This window comes from Physeter macrocephalus, chromosome 9 (assembly GCF_002837175.3).
Source record: "Physeter macrocephalus isolate SW-GA chromosome 9, ASM283717v5, whole genome shotgun sequence".
Classification (NCBI taxonomy): Eukaryota; Metazoa; Chordata; class Mammalia; order Artiodactyla; family Physeteridae; genus Physeter; species Physeter macrocephalus.
The window spans coordinates 63149749-63159266 of record NC_041222.1 but is presented as its reverse complement, the minus strand read 5'-3'; positions in this window follow the sequence as shown (position 1 = coordinate 63159266).

Here is a 9518-nt window from a genome sequence, read left to right as displayed (position 1 = left end):
GGTAGCAGAGACGTCAGTGGTTTACTGGACAGGGGTCTTACGTGTCTGTATTAAAAGGTCCTCAAAGAACACCCAGCCGTGAAAAGCAGTCGGCCGGCAGGACCTGATAGCCACGTTTGCTACTCCTCGGGGACACAGGAGACTACCATTTCTAGGGAGAACTGACCTCAGGTTCGCTCATCAGTTACCAAGGACACCAGCAGCTGGTGCAGGTCTCTCACAACCCCTCAGGTTAATGACCATCACCACCACAGATATTTCCCTTTTATGAACTAGCAGGTCGAGCTGTTTTGGCCTAAGCTTTAGAACAATCAGTTGGTGGGGCAGGGGGCAAGCATGTTGGTGCGGGCGGGGTGTGAGTGAATCAGGGACTGGTCTAGCACGGGATGCACAAAGAGCAAGAGAACAGCCATCTTGAATTGACTAACCATACAAAGTGTTAATTTTTTACAAAAAAATTTGCTGGAAATAATATTCTATGACTTCCAAAGGTAGGTTAGGGTTTATCAAGCTTGGCAGTGCACACATTTGAGGCCAGATAATTCTTTGTTGTGGCTGCTGTCCTGTGGGTACTGTAGGGTATTTAGCACCATCCCTGGCCTCTATCCATTAGATGCCAGTATCAGCCCTCAACACCAGTTGTAACAACTGAAAATGTCTTCAGACATTGCCAAACATCCCCTCAGGGACAAAACTACCCTCACCGAGAACCAATGGATTAGGTCATAATAGCTCGCTTACTGGGCCACTCTCACTTTTGAGCCCAAGGCCCCTTTTAAAAAGTTAACTACACTGAGTCTACCACGCTCACAGAAAAACCAGACCACAAGGAGAGTCATTGCGAGGTGCTTCTGTACCAAGTACCAGCTGAGGTCCCAGCTGAGACTTATTAGCATCAGACAGGCAAGTGAAAGTGCCTACCACATGCCAGGTCAATCCCAGCCACCCAGTGGAGTGTGCTCCTGAGGCCCTAGAGATGGTGAAACAGAGACAAGCCACTCCTTCTGTGCCCTGTGGGAATCCCTGGCTCACAGAATCTGTGAGATGAGACATTTATTATTTTGGGTGATAGATTTTGTTTCAAAGCTATAGTACTGGGGACATTATGTTTGTTTGTATTGTGAGTGGAGGTCTACAACAATAAACAAACAAGCCCTATTTATCAGATCAGATTGAGTATGAGTGTAAAATCCTTTAAGACTTCAGAAAGATCTAAGTGGTGTCTCAGAGAGTCTTTCAAACAAACAAAAGGCCTTCTGAGGATCCTAGGGAATGCCTCACAGATTCTCTCCATTAAGTGACAGGGCTCTAAAACACCAACTTGCTGTCTCACTGGAGACGCATGGGTAGCCCAAAGTGAAAAAGGGTATATATCTGAAGAGATTTGTGGGTGTGCCTCTTATCCAATGGCATTCATTATAAATGGATATACAGCAAACCCAGTAAATGTTTACAGTAATTATATCAGTTTAGACTGAAAGTAATAGCATACACAATAAAGAGGGCTTCAGATCCCCAAACTTTTCCAGAAAGGAAGCAGGATGAGAAGTCTACACGATGTAAAACATAAGCACTTCTTGTGGGAAAGCAAGGATAACTTAAAAGGCAGAGCCAAGAAGCCAGAAAGGAGAAAAATCAGCCTTGGAGAATAACTCCCAGAGACTTAGAACTGAGCCCTAATCTGAAAATTGACACCACCTGCCCTAATAGATAGCCGAGTTACAATAGGCCGGTGACTGCTATGTGCTTTCTGCTTTACCCCACTTTGAATGGGACTATTATAATATCTTATGCCTGCCTCACCATTGTATGTTGGGAGCAAAGGAACAAATAACCTCTCTATTTAGATTACAGGGCTTCACATTGAGAAGTATGGCACTCAAGGAGCAGTGCTGGAGGAATTGTGCCTGAGGAAATCCATCCACACCTTGATCTGATGGAGATGGTGAAACTCTGGACCTGGATTTTTGCCATAATAAGATGAGACTTTGGAAGGTTTTGAGAAGTGATGAATGTATTTTACATGTGAAAGGATGTGACGTTTTATGGACTGTAGCAGATTGTATTTTTAAAAGATGGCAGCAACAACATTTCCCTTATTTCACATATTTTTCTAGAATGTTGAAAATCCTCCAATAAGAGATATATTGTCTAATTCCTCTCTCCTTGAATCTGAATGGGTTTGTGACATCTACAATATGTAAAAATGATACTGTGATTTCTGAGGCTTGGTCATAAAAGGTAATGCTGCTTCTGCCTTGCTGACCGAGCCATCATATGAGAAGTGCTATCACTCTGAGTATCACTCTTATCCACTGTGCCACCAGGGAAGTCCGAGCAGATTACATTTAAAAGAAATATCTTCCTTCTGACCTTTTCAAAGATAACAGAAAAATAAACAATATATAACTTAGACGTTCGAATCAAGTGGGGTCTTTTACTTCATTAACAAGTTGACAGGAAAACTCAGGGATTAAGGAAAAATATTTTGGCTCTTGAGATACAGAACTTCACAGACTCACTAGTCATGAAGTGGTTATTTTCACTGCCCTCATTAAGACTGGTTATTGATTAAAGGAATTGTTGATGCAAATACTTAGACCAGTCCATGCTTAGGGTACCATTGGTTCAATGGCCTTCAAATTTAAAAAAAAAAATAAAGAATAAGTGGGACTTCCCTGGTGGTCCAGTGGGTAAGACTCCACACCCCCAATGCAGGGGGCCTGGGTTCGATCCCTGGTCAGGGAACTAGATCCCGCATGCCATGCCGCAACTAAGAAGTCCGCACGCAGCAACTAAAAGATCCCACATGCCACGACGAAGATCCCACATGCCACAACTAAGACCCTGTGCAGCCAAAATAAATAAATAAATATATAAATATTTTAAAAAATAAAAATTGTTTTAAAAAACTATTTTGGACTGACCTCTAGAGGGGAAACAAGGTCTCAATTTCTTCCAAAACCACAAATTTGATTCTATTTGTTTGTGCTCCAAAGGAAAGAGATTCCAGGTGAGTAAGTAAAGACCAGTGAAGCCACTGAATACTGGTATCCATTAATATATCGGTGTTCAGGGACTTCCCTGGTGGTCCAGTGGGTAAGACTCTGCGCTCCCAATGCAGGGGGCCTGGGTTTGATCCCTGGTCGGGGAGCTAGATCCTGCATGCATGCCACAACTGAGAATCCACATGCCACTACTAAGAAGTCCACATGCCGCAACTAAAGGATCCCGCATGTCGCAGCAAAGATCCCGTGCCACAACTAAGACCCAGTGCAGCCAAAATAAATAAACAAATATTAAAATATATACATATATATATCAGTGTTCAAACCTAGATACTGGTATCTCTGAGGGTACATGATTATTATTTAGGGGCATGCAAGCACATAGATTTTAAGAACACATTTTTTACATCCTCAGCATCGATAAACAACCTTGATGAAACTGATCAGCCAGAGAAGAGAGATGGAAGTTTGGCCCATCGCCATTCTCACATTTAGACTTTACATCACTTTGTAAAATAAAGTCCTTCTTACCCATTCCAAGCCTCAGCCTGGCGCACTGCCTCAGGATGCAAAACCTCTGTGACACCAGAGGGACAATTCCAGAAGGCTTAGTTCTTCAGAATGATTCCTTTGATAGAAAAGCAGAGGGGACTTTAATAAGATGTTTATGCTTTATCAGTTATATCCTCTCTCCTGTATCAACATCTTTCTTTTTATTGGCTAGTTTTGATCAACATTAAATGTGCTTAATTTTCATTTTATCCTAAACATGACTATTCCTCAGCCCTATGACCACTTGTTAGTATTATTTTGCTTCTGTCATTCTGTTCACACCCAAACTTCTTCAACGTTCTCTGGATTATCTGTCCCTATTTCTTCACATGCAGCTAATTTCTCCACTCACTATAATGTGGCTTCAGCTTCCCTTGTTCTCTTGAAACCGCTCAGCCAAGGTTTACAATAAACAACTTACTGAGGTCAGAGATCAGCCAGTCAGCTACGGGTGACATCTCAGAAGCGTCTGACACTTCTGACCACGCCCTCCATCTTAAAGTCTGACGCTCATCTGGTCTCTATGTCACCACCATCCTCTGCTTTTCTGCTCTTCCTCCTCTCCTTCCTTTGCTGACTACTCCCTCTCATCTTAGGGAATTGGTGTTCCTCAAAATTCTGTGCTAGTCCCACACTTCATCCTCTCTGCACATACACTCTCAACCTCCCAAATAGTTCCAAACGTCATCTCTATGATTGTGACCTCCATACGCATCTTTCCCCAGAATCTTATCTCCAAACATTAGATCCATATTTCTACATGCTAGAATATCTAGAATATCTCCACTTAACATGTTCAAAATTGAATACATATTTTTCATACTTTCTTGCCCTTCTACGTTCCTTGTGTGAATGGGCCCCAATCATTCTGCAGCCCAATATAGAGACATGGACATTATCATTGAGTTCTCAACTTCCTCAAAGCCCACAGCCAATAAATCATCACAGATTGTTCTTTGACATCATACTCATGGCCACCCATCATCTGTACAACAGCCTTTCTACATGAAGGGATATGCCTACCTTATGAATCCTATTTCTTTTATTGCAGTTATTTTAAAATATATTCACAAACTGTCTCATACTCTTTCCTGTTCCTTCCCTTGACTATGTGCTTGACGTAGTAACTTCCCTCTAATGAATACACAACACAGGTTGAAGTGATGGTGTGTAACTTATAAGACTATGTCATAGAACAATTTACTGCCTTCTCCACTTCTAGTTTTCATCACTCACTTTGGTAGAAGCCAGCTGTTGTGAGGACACATCACAGAGCTTAGTGGAGGGGCTCAGGTGACTGTGATGAGGAACTGAGGCTTCCTGCCAGTGGTCATGCGAATGACCCATGTTAGAAGCAGATCCTCCAACCCAAGTCAAGCCTTCAGGTGACTGCAGGCCAGCTGACATCTTGACCGCCACCTCATGAGAGATCCTGAGCCCACTGAAAGCACTCTCAAATTCTTGATTCATAAAAACTGTTAGGTAATAGACTAGTGGTTAATGCCACTAAATTTTTAGGTTATTAATTATGCATCAATAGAACACTAATTTACCAATGTAGGAGACCCAATGCAAATTTCTAGCCTCCTTTGCAGATAGAATGCAGGCACTTGAATAAGACTTTGCCAATGTGAAGCACCTGTGTGACATTTTGATCCAGAAGTGAAAAATGAGAAGATATAGGCTCTGTGTGGCGATTCCATGTTTGCTGGCTGAAGTAGTGGTTTCCCATGGTGGCAAGTTCAAGTTTCCAGGAAAGAAATGGCATCAAAAAATGGTATTTCCTTTCAGTTCTTACTGGAATATCGGCAAAAACATAAACAGAATTAACGAAACTATTTATGTATCTTTTGGATTTTAAGGGTGACTGAAGGTTTAAGGGCACTTTGCATCTCTTTAAAAGCAAAAGAGTGAAGTAAGCCAGAAAGAGAAAAACAAATATCGTATATTAACGCATATACGTGGAATCTAGAAAAATGGTACAGGTGAGCCTATTTGCAGGGAAGGAATAGAGACGTAGACATACAGAACAGATGTGTGGACATGGTGGAGGGGGAAGGGAAGGGTGGGATAAATTGGGTGATTAGGATTGATGTATATACACTACCATGTGTAAAACAGCTAGCTAGTGGGAACCTGCGGTACAGCACAGGGAGCTCAGCTCAGTGCTCTGTGATGGCCTTGATGGGTGGGATGGGGGAGGGAGGGGATATATGTAGACATATAGCTGATTCACTTTGTTGTATAGTAGAAACTAACACATTGTAAAACAATTATACTCCAATAAAAAAATAAATAAATAAAAGCAAAAGTAAGATTCAGCGGACTTCCCTGGTGGTCCAGCAGTTAAGACTGTGGTTCCACTGCAGCGGGCATGGGTTTGATCCCTGCTCCGGGAACTAAGATCCCACGTGGCGTGCGTGGCCAAAAAAAAAAAAGTAAGACTCAGCACTTAAAATATAGATTAAACTACCCCCACAAAGCAAAATAAAAGGCAAAGCTTGCCATATTATAATATAAATAGTAAAATTTGCAAATATAGCAATTATCATAAGATAATAAATACTAATTATTACAAATTAAAATGAAATTTCTTTCTATTGAAAACTACAGTTTCTTATTATTGATAAAAATCTGCCAAAATGACTCAATATATTTTTTAACGGAAGAAGACAAAAGAGTCTTTGAACTGAGTAAATATTTACAAGATTGAGGCCACTAATAAGTGCAGTCAGCCCTCCATATACATGGGTTCAACCACTACAGGTTGAAAATATTTGAAAAAAAAATTCCAGAAAGTTCCAAAAAGCAAAGCTTGAATTTGCCACGTGCCAGCAACTATTTATAGCATTTACATTGTATTAGGTATTATAAGTGATCTAGAGGTGACTTAAAGTATATGGGAGATGTATGTAGGTTATATGCAAATACTATACCATCTTATATAAGGAACTTGAAGATCCATGGTATCCGTGGAGGTCCTGGAACCTCTCCCCCTCGGGTACTGAGGGAGGACTGTAGATGAGACATACTGTGGAAGCTTAAGTCTCCTTTTCAACTTCCTGAGTTTTCTGATGAGCTTATTAATACAAAGAAAGCATTTACTGATTTTCACATCTTAACTTCTAGTATGACAATGTCCCAGGCACAGCAGTTGTGTACTTTCCTTCTCAGATCGACCCTGGTACTTTGTGTTTATTATGGGGGTTTTTTTGGTCTTTTTTGTTTTTGTTTTTTTTGGCCACGTCCAGAGGCTTGTGGGATCAGGGATGGAATCCGAGTCACAGCAGTGAAGGTGCCAAGTCCAAACCATTGGACCACCAGGAAATTCCCTGATCCTGGTACTTTGGAAGGAGTTCTTCAAAGTCTAGCTGGAGTCCTCATTGCTCAGAAAGTCCTTCCATCTCCATTTTCTGCACCAAAAAGGTCTCCAAAAATTCTAGCTGCTGATCAGTCCAATGAGGATTATCATCCCTTTTTGCTGAAAAAGTTGAAGATCTGCTAGATTACCGCATAGAGAAAGAGGTGGCCTGAGCTATTTGGAACTGGCTGCTCCTGGAGGAACCTGAAAACTTTCTTGTCCTTCAGGCAGGAAAACAAGAAAGATTCTTCCATTAGGTGCAGAACTTGTGAGGATCTCCTGCTTTGGCAGGCTGTGGTTCTGGGCCAGGTCACAGCTAAGGGTACAGACAGGGCTGGAGAACATCATCCTGGGTGTCACCAGTGAGGAGGGTGGCAGGCCCCGGTGAGCCTGGTGATGCAGGTGTCTGGCTGTGGGAGCCTTGACCCAGCTGCTCTGAGTACCTGCCTGCAAATGAGATTCTTAAATAGGCCAGGATTGTCATTTCTCTACTTATCCCAGTGTTGTGTCCACATTTTTGCAATTCCTCTTCCATTTATGGGCAACAGATAATGTCTCAGCTTCAGTGCTTTTGTTTATTACACTGGAAATAAAACACACTCATGGAAAATAACAGAGTATCAATCCAATAGGATGTATTCATCCAAATGAGACCCAAGGTTGAAATAAAAATCTGAGTCTCAATCTGTGTCTTTTTAAATTCTAAGAAGAGTACTTAGAGATTTGATATTTTACTCTATGTTCATGCTTTGTAATGCACCAAAATACAACAAGCCTCGCCTCTCTCCATTTCCCCTTTAAGGGGCTAAGACATTAGATCTGAATTCTTCCACATGACTTTATAGGAGTCATAGCTCATGTTTCCAGACATAGTCTATGGATAAGAGTGGCATAAATGTTAACACCAAGGGCTAATTCATACCATTCTCTTCCTTCTGTCACCAAAAGTGTGCTCACCACATATATATGTGACAATGCCCTTGGCAATGTGGATTCCAGGAAAGTAAGGCAGGGATGGTGAGTGCCCTCCAGGGAGCAGGGAGGACAGACCTCAGAGGCAGGATTAGGATGAGGGAAGCACCGCCACGAGCTCAGTGCAGCTGAGGAACAGTGCTCAGAGCTGCTGAAGAGGAGGGCCTGGGAGCAGCAGAAAGCTCCACTCTGACAAACTCTGGGGCTCCTGAATTTACATGACATCAGACTTTGATTTTCTCTTCTAAAAAACTGAGACAACTCAAGTAGTTGTCACACAGGGAACTGTAAAGATTAAATGAAGTTTGCAAATTATAGTCTGAGAATCTGAATTTAGTGAACATAGCTGCCTTTAGCATTAATGTGACATATAGTAACTTGTAGAGTCCATGATCAGCCCCGCCAAGAGAGGCTTTGACTGCTGCTCCCTTAACACTGTCAGGGGTCTGCGTGTTGAGGCCCCAAATGCAAACTGTAGGAGAGGGGTTGCCTTCTGGACTGCGAAGGAGCAAAGCCCAAGTTTCCAGGCTTAGAGCAGTGCCTGGTACATTAAGGAGAGAAATCCTACAGCACTTGAAACATTTGCAGAAAACCAGCATCGAGGAAAAATGGCTGCTCTGTGAATAGTATAAATGAGATAAACAGTCCCTTCCCTCATCCTCAGTCTCAGACCACCTCTGGTGATATTATTTTAAGACAAAGGTGTTTTTAAATGTTATGGGGACCAGGAAATGGGTTATAAAATGTAGATGGGGCAGAGGGTGATGAGAAATCGGACATTCCTATATTTTTACCTATGGAAGATCACAACATTACTTCGAAAGCTATCTCCTGACTATTTGGGTAAAGAAAGGGAGGACTTCCCTCAAGCATGGAATGTAAGAAGGCACCAAATCTAAGTGATCAAGATAAATAATATTTTAAGGCAATACATAAAAATGAAAATGCCACAACATACATATTAAAGAAAATATCAAAATTTTTAATAAAGACAGAAATGACCCTGCATTTGGATGACACTGACAGTCTTACAGAGGAAAGCTTCACGCTGCCAGTGAAATTTGGGTAATTTCTGTTTAGTTTATAAAATTCTTACCAAAGAAAATGAGAAGATCAGACCTGGTAAATGTCCCCAACTGCTTGTACAGGACACTAATAACTCTTCTTTCTACACTACAGTCATGCTGGAGTCCTGAGAAAGGTGTTTCAGAAACTCAAGTTAAATAAAAATTATTTAAGACTGTCACAGAGTCACAAGAAATTGTCAAACACTGCAGTTCTCTCAAACAAGTAAAGAAGTAGTCTTGAAAATATTAATGGGTTTGCTTCCATTAAAGCTAAGAAAGTAAAATTATATTAAATTCTTGTTTTAGTATAAATAAACTATAAATAGTTTAACAAAATGCTGTGTTTTAATACCCATATATTTTAATATCCTACCTTCAATATTTAAATATTTTCAGAAAATATTTTGAAATATAAAAAATTCTAAAATATTTAATTTAAGGGGGCTTCCCTGGTGGCGCAGTGGTTGCGAGTCCGCCTGCCGATACAGGGGACGCGGGTTCGTGCCCCGGTCCGGGAAGATCCCACATGCCGCGGAGCGGCTGGGCCCGTGAGCCATG